Below are 20,674 nucleotides of genomic sequence, written 5' to 3' on the forward strand. Positions count from 1 at the left end.
TTTGGTCGGGACTTGGGTGGGAGTAGTGTGGCCTATAAATCGCAATTTGTGTTGCAAAAGGTAAGGCTAGCAAGCCATGCACCCGTTGTAGGAGTTAATTTACTGCCCCATCTAAGCGCAATATCCCGTTTAGCCAAACGTAGCACACTAGCAATGAATTTCCGCAATTTCTTGGGCATGTTATAGACCTATCCCAAAAGCGCAAACTCTGGGGAGGGGGTTATTTCCAGCAGCGTCATTTGCAATAGTTTTCCAAAAACATCTACCCAACACTCCACAATCTTAGGGCAAGTCCATGTCAAATGGGGGAAGTCTGCATAAGGGCTGTTGAATTTCCTGCAGTTGTGAGGTCGGGAAGGGTCAATGGTGTGCAGCTTGGCAGGGGTCATGTATGCCCTTCATAAGTATTTAAAATGTATCAATTTATGCCTACTGTTGAGGTAGATATGCCTAGTCTGCGCACAGCAAAAGTCCCATTGGTCGTCCAGGATGGGATGACCTAAGTCCAATTCCCAAGCTGCCCGAATCTTGGTGTCATGGCACGGGACCAGAGATCTGCTAGCCTTGTATAATTTGGATATCCATTGCTTCCCATCGGGGTTAGCTATTACAAGGGATAGAGGTCTGAAGGACTGCGGTTCAAGGGGGTATTCTGAAATTTTAGTGTGCAGAGCCCTACGCATCCTAGTAAAAAACTAGTCCATAAAGGTCAAACTAGTCACCCTATCTCTATCCGCATTTTCAAATACATGCCCACCTGGGAATAGATCACCAAACTTTACCATGGAATGGGATTTTAAAAGCATTCACATAACCAATTTTTCTATTGATGATAGGAAGCCATGGGTTGTGTGCAATTGGAATATCAGAGGAGTATAGGGAGCTATGCCCTTAGAGCAGCGAGAGTTTGCGCCACGCCCAACTGGTGGTGGATACAGTCTGAATGTCTTTAGGGTCACAAGGAAAGCCCTGGGGCAGAATGGCGGAGAGCCGAATCGGGAGTACTAAGTCAGTCTCTGGCCTCCCATAGGGAATGATCGCATCTGGATAGTACCATGAATGTGCAAAACTGCCTTGGGCTACCAGATATTATAGTCTGAAGTCTGGAGCCCCAGAACCCTCTTTACAAACGGCAAAGTCATGGTGTCCCATCGTATCCTAGGTTGTTTGCCCCCCCACCCCATACTAACCGGACATGGTGTCTTGTAGCGTGATGGGAATATTATTAAACATATACAGAAACTTTAGGAGAACAATCATCTTCATGAGTGCAATTCTGCTGGCAATGGAAAGTGGGAGGCGTAGCCAGCGGTGTACCTGCGCTTCTAGGTTGTGCATGGATATGCCTTAATTTAATCGCAGCATTTGTTCCACTTCTCTATGTATCTGTATACCCATGTCCCTCACCGAGTCATGACGCCATTTCAGCAGGAAATCACATTCCCATTCAATGGTTGCAGTGGTCAGAGGGAATAATTCAGACTTGCTCCAGTTAATACCCAATCCCGAGAATCCACCAAAGCGAAGGATCTCCCTAATCCGTGGGTCCACATTGGTTTACGGATATCCAACATATAAGACTGTCGTCTGCATAGAGCAAAATGAGGAGGGGGCCTGTATTAAACTGAATACCTCTGTGGAGGTGTTTCTCCTGAAAGTGGCAGACCAAAGGATCCAACACCAATTATAGAAAGTAGAGGGGATAACAGGCAATTTTGCCTGGTACCAAGTCTAAGATTAAATGCAGCGGATAATGTACCATTCAAGCAGAGTCTGGCAGGGGGGAGGTGTAAAAACAACACTGAGGTCTATGAAACCCCTGGGGATGCCCAACTTCCTCATCACAGCCCATATAAAAGTCCATTCCAGCTAATCAAATGCCTTTTCGGAGTCAAACAGGACGGCCACAGCTGGAATCTCTGGATCAACTGTGGAGCACTGCCAACAAGGTATGCAAGTTCAACGCAGTGGACCTTTAGGAAACGTAGCTGGACTGTACTGGGGATATTAGGCGATCCAAGAGTAACGCGAGCCTCAACGCAATCATTTTGGCAAGGATTTTGTAATCCAAATTCAAAAGTGATAGCCGCCTATAGGAGCCACAACCCAAGGGATCTTTGCCGGGTTTGGGCAGTAAAACAATTACAGCTTTGCGAAGTGTCAGAGGCAATGATTTATTTTACAAGGTTTAATTATAAACCTTGAAAAGGTAATGAGCAAGTTTATTTTTATAATTTTTGTAAAACACGCCTGTAAAGCCATCTAAACCGGGCGCTGTAGTGCCATTTAAGGCGTCTATGACGCAAACAATTTCTTCTTTAGAAAATGGCTCAGCCAAGAACTTCTGCATAATAATCCTCAAGCCATACCATGGTAACCAACTACATAGGCCTTGCAATTATTGTCCGGTCGCACGTGCATTGTGTATAAAGTTGTGTAGTATTGGCAAAACTCACCTCTATATCTCTGCTGTGTCTGTGTGAATTTGTACGTCCTCTGAGCGAATTATTGCAATGTAAGTCTTTCCCACACAGGGCCGCAACAACTGCACCAGCGAGCGCCCTGGCCTGTCTCCCTCCCTGTACCGTGTGGAAGTGGCGTATTTTCCCAGAAAATTCGTCTCTCTCTCCGCACCCTCCCTGAATTCTGCCATCAGCAGCAAGCGACTTGCCTGTTTTGCTGGTGCTTTCAGACTGTCCTCCAAGCATTCTAGGGTACCCCTTAATGATTACAGTTCTCTGGAATGTTTAGCCGTACATTCCCCCTTATATACGCCTTACATGCCTCTCCCACACAGTTGCCCACGTGCTGACAGCCCACATGAAGAACAAAATAAGTCACAATGGATTGACTAATCTCAGCAGAGAATACTGCATCATTTAATGCCTGTTGCGGGAACCTCCACTGCCTTTCTATACCCTCTGGCCTGGGAATACGAATATGCATGCTGACTGGTTAATGGTCAGAATATGTTCTAGGTAAGTGAGTCACATCATGAAACCAAGGTGTGGGAGACAAGCCAAAAATCCAGGCATGTCCAAGTGTCATGGGTGGCTGAATAGTGAGTGTAAACAGAGTCGTTGGGGCTACACATGTGCCATATGTCCACCAAACCGATAGTCACAGATGTCCTGAAGTACTTTATTGGCTCAGGGTTTTGTGGTGGGGGAAACCGCCGTACTGTCGAGGGCAGGTTGCAAATGTAGGTTAAAATCTCCCCCCAAGCAGACAGTCTGCTCCTACGGGGATCAGCAGGGCGTGTAGAGAGTGAAAGAAATAAGGGTCATCCACATTGGGCACATAAACACATATTAAAGCAATGCTGTATCCCATAAGCCTTCCTGTCACCAATGTGAAACGACCCACCCTATCAGTAGTTACTGCATGTAGTTGGAAGGGTAAGCGTTTTGTGTATGAGTATGGCAGTTACCCTGGAATACGTGCTATAATTTGCAAAGTAGTGGTGGGTCCCCCAACTGGAGGCAGATGTGGTAGGGGAGGAGGGGGACATGTGCGTCTCCTCTTAAAAAAAAAAAAAAAAAAAAAAAAAAAAAACATCCGTCCATGGCGCTGCAAATAATTCAGTACATGCTTCCCCTTCCTGGCATTATTCAAACCCTATATCAGAAAGGTGGGAAGACCCAATATACCCTTGTAGGCTTGGGCAATGAATAGTTAAAGTAAAGGATGACTACAAGGGATTTTATTTTGGAAGTCACTTCGCTAAAATGTTTTTTACTTATCAGTTCTTTAACAAATTGAACCTAATGTATCCGCAGGATTACTTTGATGTTAATCACCAATTTCAAAAAAAGTTGACAAATACAATCAAGAGAAGAAACACACAGCAAAAAAGAGATTATATTCAAAATTATTTATATTAAAGTTAATCAGATGAAGAATTTCATGGGGATAAACATGTAACAAAACTCTTAACATAAAAGTTATGAAAGGCAGTATATCTGTGTCAACTAATCAATTCATAACAGTGCATCAGCTCCAGCAATAACAGAGGAAAACCAAAATCATAAATGTATCATGGTATCCTTCAGTACAAACAATGTTGAGGAGTTGATGTATTAGGTCGACGTTTCGGTCTTGTATGTTGTCATCTGTCAGACCATCATCAGGACTTAGCTTTTCATCAAATAAAAAACCCCCTTTACAAAAGCAATTATATACAATTAGATGATCTATCTACAAAAATCAAATAACATCAACTAATTCTTTACAATAAATACAATTGTGCTGGGTGTTAACTGTGTCCAACCAAAAGAGCTGTCTCTTTAGTTGGAATCTTCTCTTGTCAGCCCAACCTCACCTAGGTTATTTCAGAAGGGCTCGCGTTATTTAAACAAAAAAGAATTATGATTTAATTAAAGTAGCGCAAGGGCTCTTCACATTTGATTTATCTGTTGGTTAGGAGATGGCACTCTATGTTTAAACAGTAGAGCTATATCTTGGATTATGATCTTATCTTTCTTCGCTCTTGTTTCATATGATTGCAACTCAATATCAAGTGATCTCAGATTATTTAAACAGATCCAGTTCAATTACATTGAGGTAGAGGTTCGCAGAAAATGCAGTTGCTTTCACTATCAATGTCATACTCACTTAAGTGCATCAAATGTAGAAAGCTAATTTTCAAGAATGGGCATTAGTTCCAACCGAGTGAAATTAGCCAGGCAGATCTACAATAGTATAAGGGTTGATTTAGTTCAAGGAGTACGATAATTTTGTAACACACTTTATGGGCCTAAAGGTGATTCATAGGCAACATACCTTGTAGGGCTCTTCTTTGTATTCTGAGAGCTTGTTAGATAGAAGTAAACTGCTTGGTATCCAAATTGATCAGGAATACTCGCAATGTCTGCAGTGAAGAAATATATATATTCACTTTCTCAGGAGTTGTTGTATCATTTTGTATATATACAGAGGCTCTAGATAGATTTACATTTTTTGGTCATTGGGTAGATGTTAGTTTAATACTGCGCAGTTTAACCAATGCCACAAGTGTGTAATCTCTATACAAATCTATGGAAGAGTATTGATGTCATATTACTGACAATTGGCATGAGTCTCTGGTGTGACGATTTCTACAAAACGGTGCGCCACCCTATGTGGTGTTGATGCTGCTCGAGCGAGCCCACTTACGGAACGCATCTCCAGTGCACATTGCAGTGTGGAGAGGCTTCTGGCAAAGGAGCGATATTTAAGATTAATTAGTTCTGCAAAAGGCTCCACTCTGGAATGAGCGTTTGTTATTAACGAGACCGTCTCTACCCAAAGGAACTTTAATATATTGAGTAGACGGAAACGCTTAATATCACTTTACCGTTAAAAGATGTGTAATTCATACAGGTGTCAGAGACGTAAGCGTTGCAAATAAATGCCACACATCAGTCATATTGTTTACGCTTGCGGTCTGGAGTTATCGAGAATTTATCTATGTTTACGATATACTCGAAAGCATTCCCGCTAATAGTCTGAACAAAACGGCTTTTAACAAAAAGAGGCATTATGTTATACAATGTGCGCTTGGCATTTAAGCTATCGACTTACTAGATTCGGGCAGAAAGTCGCTCTGCAGTCAGTAGCTGCTTGCGGGATAATATCTCCGGCTCCAGTTGAAGCAATTACAACAGAATTGCTAGGAGCGGGGGAGTGTTTTTAAATGATTGTACCCGGAAGTAAAGGATCTCACCTGAAATGTTACATAAATGGTCTATCTAGAATGAATCGGCCATCTTAGAATGGTGTTAGGTGTCGAGTTTTGCATAAATCAAACCGGAGGAACAAGTTAATGAATCCCCAATATCGACTTAGATAATCATAAATTTATATTCTTGAAACATTTAGTCTCTATATCAAGATTAAGCATTTGATATTTGTGTCATGGCTTAGGTTCTTAATATAGAGAAAACCTGCAACAACTTGTAAGGGACCGATTTTTTTGTCTGCATTATATACATTCTAAATTTTTTACACGGAAGTTAAGTCGAAAAAGTCATGTTAATCATCAAAGGGCCTATCCATTGAATTATTGGCAATTGTCACATCAATTTATACAATAAAATATGCATTTCGGTAAAAAATGAAATTTGATGTGCTAAACAAGGTACAGCATATCACAACACCGATTACATCATAGTCGAGGTACAATTGAATGTAAACATATTGGCATCACCAGTACTTTGATAATCACTTTGTTGTAAGATACATACAAAATAAAGCATAATTAAGCATGAATATTACTGTCATTTGTTCATTCCTATGCTACAGAGCTTGCTAGTTACACATGCATATAATTGTAACGGATCTATATATAAAAAAGAGAGATTCTGAAAGCAATTGGTGTGTAGTCCTAAAGACAACCATATCCTCATCCCAGAAGTAATGGGTAAGTTGCATCAGAGACTATTGGGGGATATTTAATGGTCTATGTCTCTCCTCTGTGCACTGATCTATATTTCATGTCAGGCAAGCTAAGGTTTGCACTCAGAGCTGGAGTTCAGGCCGTTTTTAACTGAGTCTGCGAGGCAGATCCAGCGCTGTTGTTTTATGGTCAGGCTTCTATCAACATTAGGTTGCCTAATGGTCGGCTTCACTGTTTCAACTACCCACCAAGTCAGATCTTTTGCGGTGTGTTTTACTCGTGAGAAATGTTCCACCAAAGGGGCATTCTCTACATGACACCGAATTCGGGACTGGTGTTGTAGTATCCGTTGTTTAACTTTCTGTGTTGTTTTACCAAAGTATCTTAGTCCACACGGACATTCAATACAGTAAACAACGTTTGTGATAGTCTTTCCATTTATTGTGAAATCTTTGCATGTTCTTGATGTTTGACATGCTGTACATTGTTTGCATTTAAAGTGTCCAATGATCGGATTCAGTTGGCGCATATTTTCAACTAGGTTAGTGTCTTTCTCTTTATATGCGTGAACTAAGCGATCTCTTAGGTTGGGTCCACATTTAAATGCAAGCATGGGTTTCTCACATAATTCAGGGAGGCTTGATAACAGGGACCATTGTTTCATAACCAATTTTTTCACCTGATTGGTGGCTGTTCCAAACGTAGTAACACAGACTAGTTTAGCTGGGGTTGTTTTTGTTTTAGTCACTAAGAGTGCTCTTCTATCATTGTACCAAGCCCTTTTTAATGAGCGCTTGAGTAGTTTGTTCGGGTATTCTTTAGCGTGTAATTTGATTTTGAGTCAAAAAAGGTTTCAAAAGTTCCTTTGCGTAGAGACGGTCTTGTTAATAACATAAACGCTCATTCCAGAATGGAGCCTTTTGCAGAACTAATTAATCTTAAATATCGCTGATTTGCCAGAAGCCTCTCCACACTGCAATGTGCACAGGAGATGCGTTCCGTAAGTGGGCTCGCTCGAGCAGCATCAACACCACATGGGGTGACGCACTTTTTTGTAGAAATCGTCACACCAGAGACTCATGCCAATTGTCAGTAATATGACATCAATACTCTTCCATAGATTTGTATAGAGATTACACACTTGTGGCATTGGTTAAACTGCGCAGTATTAAACTAACCTCTACCCAATGACCAAAAAATGTAAATCTATCTAGAACCTCTGCATATATACAAAATGATACAACAACTCCTAAGAAAGTGAATATACATATTTCTTCACTGCAGACATTGCGAGTATTCCTGATCAATTTGGATACCAAGCAGTTTACTTCTATCTAACAAGCTCTTAGAATACAAAGAAGAGCCCTACAAGGTATGTTGCCTATGAATCACCTTTAGGCCCATAAAGTGTGTTACAAAATTATCGTACTCCTTGAACTAAATCAACCCTTATACTCTTGTAGATCTGCCTGGCTAATTTCACTCGGTTGGAACTAATGCCCATTCTTGAAAATTAGCTTTCTACATTTGATGCACTTAAGTGCGTATGACATTGATAGTGAAAGCAACTGTATTTTCTGCGAACCTCTACCTCAATGTAATTGAACTGGTTTAAATAATCTGAGATCACTTGATATTGAGTTGCAATCATATGAAACAAGAGGGAAGAAAGATAAGATCATAATCCAAGATATAGCTCTACTGTTAAACATAGAGTACCATCTTCTAACCAACAGATAAATTAAATGTGAAGAGCCCTTGCGCTACTTTAATTAAATCCTAATACTATTTTGTTTAAATAACGTGAGCCCTTCTGAAATAACCTAGGTGAGGTTGGGCTGACAAGAGAAGATTCCAACTAAAGAGACAGCTCTTTTGGTTGGACACAGTTAAAACACAGCACGATTGTATTTATTGTAAAGAATTAGTTGATGATATTATTTGATTTTTGTAGATAGATCATCTAATTGTATATAATTGCTTTTGTATAGGGTTTTTTTTATTTGATAAAAAGCGAAGTCCTGATGATGGTCTGACAGATGGCAACATACAAGACTGAAACGTCGACCTAATACATCAACTCCTTAACATTGTTTGTACTGAAGGATACCATGATACATTTATGATTTTGGTTTTCCTCTGTTATTGCTGGAGCTGATGCACTGTTATGAATCGATTAGTTGACACAGATATACTGCCTTTCGTAACTTTTATGTTAAGAGTTTTGTTCCATGTTTATCCCCATGAAATTCTTCATCTGATTAACTTTAATATAAATAATTTTGAATATAATCTCTTTTTTGCTGTGTGCTTCTTCTCTTGATTGTATTTGTTTACTTTTTTTGAAATTGGTGATTAACATCAAAGTAATCCTGCGGATACATTAAGTTCAATTTGTTAAAGAACGGATAAGTAAAAACCATTTTAGCGAAGTGACTTCCAAAATAAAATTCCTTGTAGTCATCCTTTACTTTAACTATTATTCAAACCCAGCGCATTCCATGTGAAAAAATTGACGTCAGAAATGGTGGAGTGCCTTCCCCCCATCATCACAAATGGTCATCTCTGTAAAGTACATGAATGTGTCAACATAAGAATGCGAAACATCATGATAAGGCATTCGTTTCAGGAATAAATGGACGAATATAATCAAGAATAACCCCGCCCCACACCCACCCATCCCCTCCATCGAACACTAGGGGAATGCCCACAATCCCGTAACAGTGTCAAATAAATATCATAGTTACCAAATGGAGACATAACACAAAATTTGCTACTGCACTGGGGAAGAGGCAACACCTCGCCTAGTCCCCAGAGACCTTGAAACCTATATGGAAACTAGAGTACAATAGGGCCAGAGCCTAGAGTGCACGATTGGAACAATCATAAAAGCAAAAATCTCTGAAAGAAAAAAATAGAATAATTCACATATAACTTATCAACCTTACCCAGCGGCAAGGACCTTCAGCTCGCTGAAAACAGTTCCATGCTGGAGTCTGAGTTCGTCATCGGGGGCAATCTCTCTGGTGTGGGCGATTTTCTCGGCGGGCCAGCGTTGAAGCGAATTCTGAGAAATACTTCGCCCTCAGCTGGAATTTCAAAGACCTTGGACCTATCATCGACGTCTACCTTCAGCCGCAGAGGATATAGCATACCATATCTGAGGCTGGCTTTGCGTAACATGGTTTTTATCATAGCAAACTTTTGAAGCGCCTCCTGAACCACAACTGTGAAGTCGGTATACAAAGAGATGGAGGAGCCCTGCCAGTCTAACAACCTGCGTTCTTGTGCCATCCACAATGCAGTGTCCCTGTGTTTGAAATTCAGTAATATTGCCAAGATGGGGCGAGGTGGATATCCAGGATTGGGTCGTGGACCGAGGGTTCTGTGCGCCCTTTCAACGTCAAAAGTGGTGGTGAAGGACACCCGTCCAAATAATCCGACCAACAGGCATTCAACAAACTCATCCAAACGACAAGTGTTCGTTGATTCAGGTACACCCATAATGCAGACGTTTTTGCGTCTCCCCCTGGCTTCAAAGTCTTCGTTCTTGATGGCGACTTTCTTCAGGAGACCTTCCATCCTCTCTAACCGTTTAGTTGCTTGGGCTGCCCCATCTTCCAAATCCAAAATCCTGCCCTCCGCAGTGTCCAGCCTTTTATCGTGTTGATTCAATCGGGCCCCCATTTTGTCCAGGCGTTTGTCGAGGGTATCTAAGCGAGAGTAAAGTGCACGGAAGCCTTCCTTAAGTTCTGTCATGATCGCCTCATTGTCCTGCACGTTGGTATGTGGAGGAGCAGTCGCCTGGTCGCCACCCTCCGCCATTGTGATGTTTCTCGAGTCAGTTTATGCTGCTTCGGATCTCCCTTACCCATGGCCTTGGAATGAGGACGCAGGGGATATTATCATTACCGCCCTGGTACAATGCAATCCGATCGTCTCGTGCTTGCTCAATCTAGACGAAATCTGGGAGGGTGAAAGTGGGATCCCCGATGCACCTTCCGCAGGACTCAATCGCGGCCCCCAGCGAGGCTCTCTGGCTGGTATGTGTCAGATTTACCAGGCCGCTACCGCCTCAATGCTTAGACCTTACTTCAGTTGGGGCCCAACAGTAACGGGACCTGCACACAACCACTCCTCTCCAGAAGTGCAGTGCGGCCAATCAAAACTAAGGTTTCGCTGAGCGTCTCCAACCCATGTCACACTGCACATGCAAGGGGTGAGCTGCGACGCACAGCTGTAGAATAGGTCAAGGGCTGCTGGAATGGAGAAGCTAGCCAGCAGGGGCCACCAGAATCAAATGTGGCCCCAATGTGAAATATGCGAAATCCAGGTGTGCTGCAGGCCATGGGATACGGGCGCAGGCTTACCAACTAACATCCGGGAGCCCGCGCTGATCAAAAGCACCATGCAGGGGTATCCAGCAGCAGGGCGACCAGCGCGTCTCCTGCTTAATCCCCAACGCCCGTCATCTTAGTCAGCATTGGCCACAGCTGACACCAAGGGAAGTCACCAGCAGCCTCAAATGGTAGGCAGCAGCAGGGGGGCCCACACGTCTCCTGCACAAGCCCCACCGCCGCTTGTGTCAAGCAGCGCGAGCCACAGCTGCCATCAAGGGAAGTCGCCAGCTTGAGTGGTGAGCTTGGCTGTGTGCTTAGGTTAAAGTGCGCATGTCTCTTTTGGTCAGTTGTCTTTTGACTGCCAGTCTGGCATGCACATTTTAAACCTCTAACCCATCTGTCTTAGACAGTCCATTCAACCACATACGTCACCCATCTTCCCTCACTCAGTCCACACTGGCTCGTCCATGTAATCACCACCCGTCTGCGTTTTGGCTTACGGATGTTGCCCAACAGACAGCAGGTTCCATATCCACAGGAAGTAAGTAATTTATTTAGCATAGTTACTTAAAACCATTGCAGTACAAAACAGATTAAAAGAAAAATTGTTAAAACTACATGTTTGGTAAAATCAGCATATCACAGACACATTTCCTCGGTTCAATTATACGCAGGATGTCTTCCTGGTGCGGTTAATTTTTTAATAAATTTGATTCTGTTTTCTGTTATAAAATGTTTTTGCTATCCCGGTATCCTCATGTTCTTATGAAGTCAGTAATGACAGTGGATGATGTAATGTTTAGTCAACTATATCACATCCCTTAGAGATTCGTTTTTCACTGCCTTCATAAATTTTTACAAAACTGCAGTTCAGCTGAGGATCATGGGATGAAAAGCAGGCGAGAACTGCATTCCTTCGTGTACGTATCTCTCGTTGGTTGAAGTGATGTTTCAGCAGATATTTCTGTTCGTCCAGCAGTTTCTCGCAGGAGCAAATCAAGTGCAGCATGTCCTCTTGCGCTGAGCCGCATAACCGACAAAGGGAGCCAGCTTTGGTTTTTATCCAGCGTGGGTAATTTTGAATGCAGGGTAGCAAGCCTAACCTATACTTTAAGAAGCACATTTTGACGGATTTTGCGTAGCCCACGCCAAAGTAGCTCTGTGGTGCTATCGTTGAGTAAGTGTTCAGGGTCATCCAGCCGTGCGTTCTTTTTGAAAGGGCTGCCTTATCTTGGACCCACGATAGTTGTTTGATCGATTTCTTGACCAGTTTTTTGAGTGTTGTATGGTTTACTGGGGTGTCCCGAGCTGCTTCAATCCCGTGTTCACCAGGCTGCCCGTGAGGACCTTGGCTGCTGGTGAGGACGGATGTTGCGTTAGCTCCGTCCATAGGTGCTCGTTTAATGTTCCATGTTTAGATTTCCTCACTTTGTCCCAGGCTGAGATATAGGCTCCCTGTCTTGCCAAGAGCTCTTGTTCAATGCCAAATTCTAGCCTGATTTTTGCTGGTGAGGTTCGCTTGGGCAGGCTGAAAATAATTCCGTAAGCAGCTGTAATTGTGTTATCGAGGATCTTGGCGTCCCTTCCTCTGAGTGCCTTGCTCCCATAGGTGATTGTTGGAAGGAGTTTAGCGCGGATTACTTGCGCCAGAGGAAGAAAAGTGGCACCAGAAAGTTTGCTGTTTAATGTTTTCAATGAAATCGCCAAAGATAGCCCTTTTCCTCGTATACTTGTTCTCTGAGTAGAGAACTGCCCGCCGTTATCGATCTTCACTCCTATATATTTGTATATTGGGGTATCCCCAATTCTTTTATTTTTAAAAAAAAACTTTATTGATAAACATGGATATACAACAGCAATCATACAGCCACATAGGGTCGGCTGTCAACATTTCCAAGGATCATAACAGGATGAATGAGTTACACAGCCCTTCAGCCGACAACCCTAGGGTGCGGCGGCAATTAAACAAACATATCATGCCATACATTGAATCACAGGAGAAATAAGGTCTTGGTTTTTGTGTTTTTTGAAAACCAACAAACCAAAAATGAAAAGAAAAAAACTGTGGAGGCTAAACGCAAGGCAGATACACAAGTAATCCTTCTGGGGAGGGAGTACCACATCTACAACTGTTACGTAGTAACAAGTGAAGTTGAAAAGCTATAGGAGGAGCAGACGGGAGGGAGAAAGGGGAAAGAGAGCAAGCCAGCAACACATGAACAAAAATCCAGACTAGAAGGAACATCACACTAAGGGGAGTGCAACACCTCCGGTGGAGGCACAAAAGGGGGAGTACAAATTTCACCACAATACTGGTTCCACTGATTTCACACCCTCCCCCACTTCTTGGGCCTGCCCCGAGCAATGGAGACTGTTTTTTCACGAAACATGCACCAGTCCATGTTTCTAGACCAGGCCGACAGACTGGGTGCCTTTGACGATCCCCACAGTTGCGCAATGTCACACTTAGCGACCGTATTACCCAAGGTGGCCCACTGCGTCTGTGCTACATTATAGTCATTGGGCTCCCACACATTTAGTAGACACCTTCGGGCCTCAGGCAAAAGCGAAACACCCGTCACTTCGTCCATAACACCATGCTCACGATTCCAAAAAGACACCACCGCCGGACACTCCCACAAAATATGAAGGAATGTACCCACCATTCCACACCCGCGCTTACACAAGTCATCCGAAGCATACCCCATACGTAACAAGCGAGGACCCGTCATGTACACTCGGTGTAGGATTTTCAATTGCACCAATCTCAGACGGGCCGGGATTGCCACCTCCTTCGGGGAGGATATCGCCGCCTGCCAGTCCTCATCATCAAGTTCCAGTCCATCACTGGTCCAGGCCTTACGGAGCTGTAGAAGAAGGTCCGCTCGGTCATTTATCAGCTTTTTATATATAAGGGAGAACATTCTGTCCGGGACATGACCGTCGAGTACTCTGTCCTCCAGTGGTGAGGATTCTGGAACGAGCGTGCCGGTCGGAAAAACAGAGCAAAGGGCGTGTCGGACCTGTAGGTACCGAAAGTATTCTCGATTGCTAAGTTAGTATTCAAGTTGCAGCTCTTCAAAAGACTTCATCTTGTCCTTCCGCCAAAGGTCCCCCACCCTACTAATCCCAATGAGGTCCCATTTTTCGAAACCATTGGTAGTCCACAAATTGCCTAACCTCTCGGCAGCGTACAGTGGAGTCGCTCGAGTGAGAGTGTCCGACCAGCCCATAGCAGCATTAGCGTTGTACCAGACCCGCACCGCAACCTTGGTGGGCCCCGTCAACGCTACATCAGACCGTTTAGAACAAAGCGCCCTGTTGTAGTCTCCGCCCGGCAGCAACCATTTGTCCATAGCAAAAGCCGGGTTAGAAGCTGGGCCATACATCGCATGATTGACTGAGCTTAGTTGTGAGGCCCAGTAATATTGTCTGATATCAGGTACCAAGGCTGCGTAAGCTTAGCCAAGGCAATCCGGGGACGTCCTGCCCACAGCAATTTTCTTTGTAGGCACTCGATCTCGTGAAAATAGCTGGAAGGCACTAGATCCATAGTGTTTTGAAGCGCATATAAAAATCTGGGAAGGTACATCATTTTAAATAAGGCTGCTCTGCCCACCAGGGACAGCAGCAGTCTGCTCCAGTCTTTCACGTCCGCTTTTAGGCGAAGAAGCGGGGGTGCAAGTTGCGCTGATACCTGACTGCTGAATCACGCAAAACATAGATACCTAAATACTTGAACCCGGTGGAAGAAATTTGTATTGGGCAATTGCGCTGTACGAGTGGAGTGTCGTCTGTGAGCGAGTAAACACAAGACTTACCCCAATTGATGACTAGTCCAGAGTTCCTCCCAAAGGAATTAAGGACGTCGAACAATACCCCCAGAGATTTCCGAGGGGAGGTGAGGTAAAGGAGAATGTCGTCCGCATAAAGTGAGATGCGATCTTCAAACCGGGAGTCCACCTGATACCCCTGAGTGACGGCTCCCATCGCAACCAAGCGGCCAAGGGCTCCAAAGCCAAGGCAAAAAGCAGCGGAGACAGAGGGGCACCCCTGTCGCGTACCCCTCCCTAGAACAAAGGGAGCCGACATTCGACCGTTAACGACCACCTGAGCTAGGGGCTCCTCATAGAGTAGCCGGACCCATCCAATGAATACGGGTCCGAAGCCGAACTTCGCCAGAGCTGCCCATAGTTATGGCCATTCCACTGTGTCAAATGCCATAGTGGCATCCAAAGAAACCAAAATGGCCGGCTCACGTAGCGTCTCTGCCCTCGCCAGCACCCCATGAAGATGGCGTAAATTCAACGCAGTGTTGCGGGTCGGAATAAAGCCAGACTGGTCTGGGTGCACCAAATCTCCGATCACTTTAATCAGATGGTTAGCTAACATTTTTGCCAGAATTTTAGGCTCCACATTAAGAAGTGAAATAAGTCTATAGGAGGTACACAATTCACGGGGTTTACCCTCTTTATGTATCACCACGATAGACGCTAAACGCTGGTCACGGGGAAGCAAACCCTCTCCCTGGACTCCAAGAACATCGAGCGAAGATACGCCATTTTGTTCGGACACAACTTGTACAGCTCGATGGGTATGCCATTCGGGCCTGTGGCTTTTCCAGAGCGGATGGAGCGAATAGCGAGCGCTACTTCATCAGTGGAGAAGTCCACCACCATTAGCTCTATGTCAGAATCGGACAAGCAAGGCAAAGCGATATCCCTAAGCAAAAGATGGGAGTCCTCCTCCGGCCGGTCCGAGACCGGTGCATACACCGTTCGGAAGTGGCAAGCGAACTCCTCCACGATCTCCAACGGATCAGTCACACGTACACCATCCACTCGCTCAACCACCGGCACCACTCGATTCAGTCTCTCCCTCTTGTCCAGCCAAGCTATCAACTTCCCCGCCTTGTCGCCCACATCATACAAACGGCCCTGTTGCTCTCGACTCATGGCTTTCGCGGCATTCGTAACCGAGGCTTTATAATCTGACTGCTTCAGCTGCAAAACATGCACCTTATCACTCGTGACCCCAGACTCAAGATCCTTCTCCAAAGTTACAATATCAGACTCCAGCTGCTCAACCTCTCCATTGTGGCGCTTCTTAGAGCTGGCAACCAGCGATAGCGTCTGACCCCGTATAACAGTTTTAAAGGCCTCCCATAGGGACACAGACTAAGACACCGATCCCACATTTTCAACAAAGTAGTGATCAATGGCTTTGATCTCCCTAGCCCTGGTCTCCGGAACACGGAGATGCCAGGGATTAATTGGGGCGACCCGGCCCCCTGTGTCTAAATGGAGATCTATATGGATCCATAGCGGGGAGTGATCCGAGATGCCTCTATGTAAATGTCGATCCTCTCTCACCGTTGTGGCCTGGGCTGCGGGCACAAGAATATAGTCAAGTCTACCTAAGCTCCCATGGGCCCCGGAGTCGAAAGTGTATTGAGCCTGCCCAGGGTGAAGCATCCGCCAACAATCCACCATACCAAACGTTTCCAAGAAACCACCCAGGCAGGACTGCGACGGTGTAAGAGCCCTGGGAGAATGGCGATCCTCCAGGCCGTTAACCACCGAGTTGAAGTCCCCTCCAACCACCAGAATCCCTTCAGGAAGCCTCAACACCAGTTTCCCCAGGTCAACAAAGTGGTGGCCTGCAAACCCCGGGGGACATATATCGAGAGGATCTCCCTTCCCACCTACCCACAATGGCCGCATATCTTCCCCTATCATCCAATATCGTATCATCAATCTCCAAGGGAAGGGAACTACGGATCATAACACCAGTCCCTCTGGAGCCCGAAGTGAATCCCGAGTGTGCCACCAACCAGTAGCCCCTCCGGTTCATTGCATGGAGCGTGTTCCCCACCAAGTGTTTCTTGCAGTAATACAATGTCGGGGAATGGCGTTTTACATATTGGAGTACAATTCCCCGCTTTATTTTGTCCCCCAATCCGTTGACATTCCAACTCAAGACTCTCAGCCCCCTACCCCCCATCCCGAAAAAAGTTGCAGGGTCCCCCAAACCACACGAAGGAAACGCAGATTAACCCAGACAGCAGTACGTAGCCTCAAACAATGCAAACAGTAAAAAGGAACCCCCCCCCCCAAAATACCCAGAACAACCCCCCACCCTGCACCCCTGCGATAAAACCAGAAAACCACCCCAATATGCAGTGTGCCTGTCGTCCTACCCCAGAAAACTAATCTACAAGTAGAAAAGGAAACACCCCCGGAGGAGGAAAAGTCCTGAACTCCCCGCCGCCCCAGGTTTTGTCTTTAAGAGTGTCATTGACCCAAAAAAGGATAACAATCCACCGCAGCACGGTACGATGGTAACACACGCTGGTGTTCCTACTCCTCCTGGTCCCGTTGGCTGCCTTCCACGCCTCTAGATTGTTCCGCATTGTCCCGTGGCATAGATAGTGTGTCCAACCAGTCACTGACCACCTCTGGCATATCAAAGAACAGCACCCGCTCATTATGTTCGATGCGCAACCGGGCGGGGAAAAGCATAGCATACTTCATGCCCAGGTCTCTTAGTCTCCGCTTCACCCCAGAAAATCCCAGTCTCTGTTTCTGCACCGATGGAGTAAAGTCGGGGTAGAAGTTGATGGACGCATTCTCAAATTTGGTAGGGCCGCTAGTCCTCGAGGCCTGCAAAATGGCGTCTCTGTCCCTATAGTTGAAGATCCTCGCAATGATGGGTCGCGGTGTAGCCCCCTGCTTGCATCTACTGCCCGGAACTCTGTGGGCACGCTCCACCGCCCTTAGGGGCGAGGTGGTTGAGGATCTTCAACGAGTAAGTCCGTTGATTGATCGGCTGAGGACTCCGGAACTGCGACGATGCGGACATTATTGCTCCTAGCGCGACTTTCGAAATCCTTAAGCCGGCGTGCAAACTGGTCACTCGAGGACCGAAGAGTCCGGATCTCAGTCTGGAGATCGGAGACATCGGTGGTGAGACTGGCTGTTTTGACATCCAACGACTTGACTCTCTCGTTAGTCTTGGCCAAGTCCGCCCTAATCAAGCCTACATCCACCGCCACCGTGTCGATCTTGGCCGCCAAGGTTTCATATTGTTGGCCCATCAATGACTGTATACTCGCAATGGCGCCCATCACGTCTCGAAGAGTTGGCTCCTCCAACTCAGGGGGGCCACCACCAAGGTCCTCCGGGGTTTTGCCAGTCCCGCTAGGCGAGCCCTTGTTGTGCGCAAATCTGTCCATAATGTTGGTCTGACTTATGCCACCACGAGTCGCGTTCTTGAGGGACCGCTTGTCTCTATCAGACTTGCCCGCCATGGTGGGCTGCGCGCCCCTCAGGGGCTTTTGGGACCTGGTGAAAATGGCTCCTCACAAGGAAAAACAACGAGAGACCGAAGTGCAGGGCGCTGGTGAAGATCAGTCAAGCGAGTGCGCTCACAGGCCAGCTTGATCACTATGCAGTCGCCTCCCAACCTTGTTAGCCAGGAAAAGCGAAACCGAAAGTAGACCCCGGGTAGTCGTCCCCTTCCATACGCCGTTATTGTTCAACTACTTTCGGGGTGCTCCGGATGTCCAAGTCCCGGGATGAGTCACGGTGTAGGCCTTCAGGCTTCAGGAAGGAGTAATTCGGGCGTCCGGCATCCGATTCAAAGTTTGAAAAAGGCCTTTCAGATCAGGAGAGTCACAGCTACAAGAACCCGTCGTCAGAAACACGATTTGTGCCAGGATAAACGGTGGAGGCGGCGAGGGTTTCGGGAGCTCACAGCTCACGCGACCACCTTGGATGCTTGCTAAGCTCCTCCTCCCCGGTATCCCCAATTCTTGTCTTGTTCCAGAACCACAATGATGATTTTCTTTTATTCTTACAGATGGTCATCGTCTGGGTTTTCTCCGCATTTATTGTCAGCTCGTTTTCGTTTGAATAGCTGTATGTTGTGTTCAGGAGATGTTGGAGCCCTACCTTTGTGTGGCTTATTAAGACAATATCGTCTGCATATAGTAGACAAGGTAATTGGAGACCTCCTAGCTTAGGAGCATGGGAGTTGCAGCTGTTTAGAATCGCAACAAGGTCGCCTAAAAACAGGTTGAATAAAGTGGGGGCCAGGACACAGCCCTGTTTCAGGCCCTTGTTGGTCGGTATGCACCTGGACAAAACTGATCCATCCCCTACCTTTATTTGTACCCAGGTCTCTGTATGAAGGTTGATCAGCAGATCCAACAGGGATCTCGATATCCCTAACCTTTCAGTTTAGACCATAAAATGTTCCTGTTTATGTGATCAAAGGCAGCCTTATAGTCTATAAAGCAGAAATGGATGGGCATTTTGTTTGATTCTGCCTTGTCTATGAGCATGCCCATGGTCAAAATGTTGGTCATTGTACCTACTGATTTGACAAAGCCTGTCTGGTTGACCGGGATTAAGGATCTCTCTGTGGCCCATGACAACAATTCTTCTAGGAGGATGCCTGCAAAATATTTTGCCTCATTATCGATTAAAGCCACCAATCGATAGTTTTGAGGGGAAGCCTTGTCTCCTGCCTTATAGATTGGAGAAATGATGGAACCCTTCCAGGAGCTTGGCACGGTGTTGTAGCGTCTTATCTCCAGAAAAGGGGGTTCGAGAGCTGCTGCCCAGCCTTTCACGTCTTGTTTTTAAAGAATTGGCGGGATTCCATTTGGTCCCGGAGCTCCCTCATTTCTTCCTTTCTTAATTTGGCGCTGGATAGTATTTTGTAATTTCGGCAGATCATAGTTTAAAGTCGAGTTATGGCATTCTTTGTGGCTGTTGTCGCTGTTAGGTGATAGTTTTTTATGAGTATCCCTCTCGCGGTCCGATGTTAACACATGTTTTTTTCCCGTTGCCTGGTTAAAATGGGTTCCAAAGAAGTTTGCCCATGACTCCTCTGTGATGTTGGATGAGACCCCATGGTGCGTAGGTCTTATGAACGAGTTTATCGATTTCCAGAACCTTGCCCCATCGTTTCGTTTGATGTCAGAGTGAAGTCTTGCCCAAAGATTATCCTCCAAGGATTTATTTGCTTCCCACTTTAGTTTTTTCAATGTTGATTTTAATTTCCGTAGATGGTGCTGCTTTACTATATCCATGGGTTTCTGTTGGAGTTCTCTCATTGTGTGGTAAATTGATGTTTTTGTGCCTCTGATTTTTTCTTTGTGCTCTTGAGTGAATTTGCTCGATCTGTCATAGCCTGATTTTGTGTGTGGCTTGGGTCTTGTAGCGTAATTAGACATAGTGTTTGTAAATTGTTCTCATTTGGCAGTTTCGCTTGAACCAGTGCGGGCCCCAAAATGCTGTTTTGCCCTTTCAACTAGGGTTTAATCTGTTGCTACTGAATATTAGATTTTTTTAAAGTTAACAGTGTAGACTGACTCTTTTGATTCTTTGGACGGCTCAAAGTTCGGCTTTACAGTTTCAAGAGTGGTTTCTTAAGGACAATGATCACTATCTCCGCTTCTGCCTATCCGATAAGAGATTATGTGTTGAAATAATGGTAATGAGATAAAAGTATAATCTAGAATGCTGCTATTTCTTGTTGAATGAAATGTAGAGGCCGGAGGGTTGTCTCCAGAAGTCCTTCCATTTAGGGCCCTGATGTTGAAATGTTCCAGTTCTTCTAGGGTCTTGTTGCCTAGTTTTGTTTGTTAGGATATTTGTGACTTCCCTTGTGATGGCATATCCCAAATTGAGTTTTGGGTTAGGAGCTCATCTTCTTGCGTAGTGCCCATGAGGTTGAGATTGAAGGCCCCAGTAAGCATGACGTTAGTTGTAGGTCTTTCCCTTATGCATTCCTCCATGTAGTTGCATAGGTCTTTGACTGCTTTTCTTTTTTTTCTCGGATGAACATAGACGTTGATTAGAGTGAAGTCGGTATCAGCGATGCCTGTTTTTAATTGCGCCAGGGGAAATTCTACTGCCAGCAAGGCTGTAGAGGATGGTCCAACTTCTTT

General features: G+C 45.2%; 1 protein-coding gene across 1 annotated transcript in view; it reads left to right on the forward strand.

Annotated features, from left to right (window-relative positions):
- TOPAZ1 (testis and ovary specific TOPAZ 1) overlaps window positions 1-20,674 on the forward strand; it is a 1,918,280-nt gene that overhangs the window by 189,717 nt on the left and 1,707,889 nt on the right. The window lies entirely within an intron of this gene.

Source organism: Lissotriton vulgaris, chromosome 10 (genome assembly GCF_964263255.1).
Source record: "Lissotriton vulgaris chromosome 10, aLisVul1.2, whole genome shotgun sequence".
Lineage (NCBI taxonomy): Eukaryota > Metazoa > Chordata > Amphibia > Caudata > Salamandridae > Lissotriton > Lissotriton vulgaris.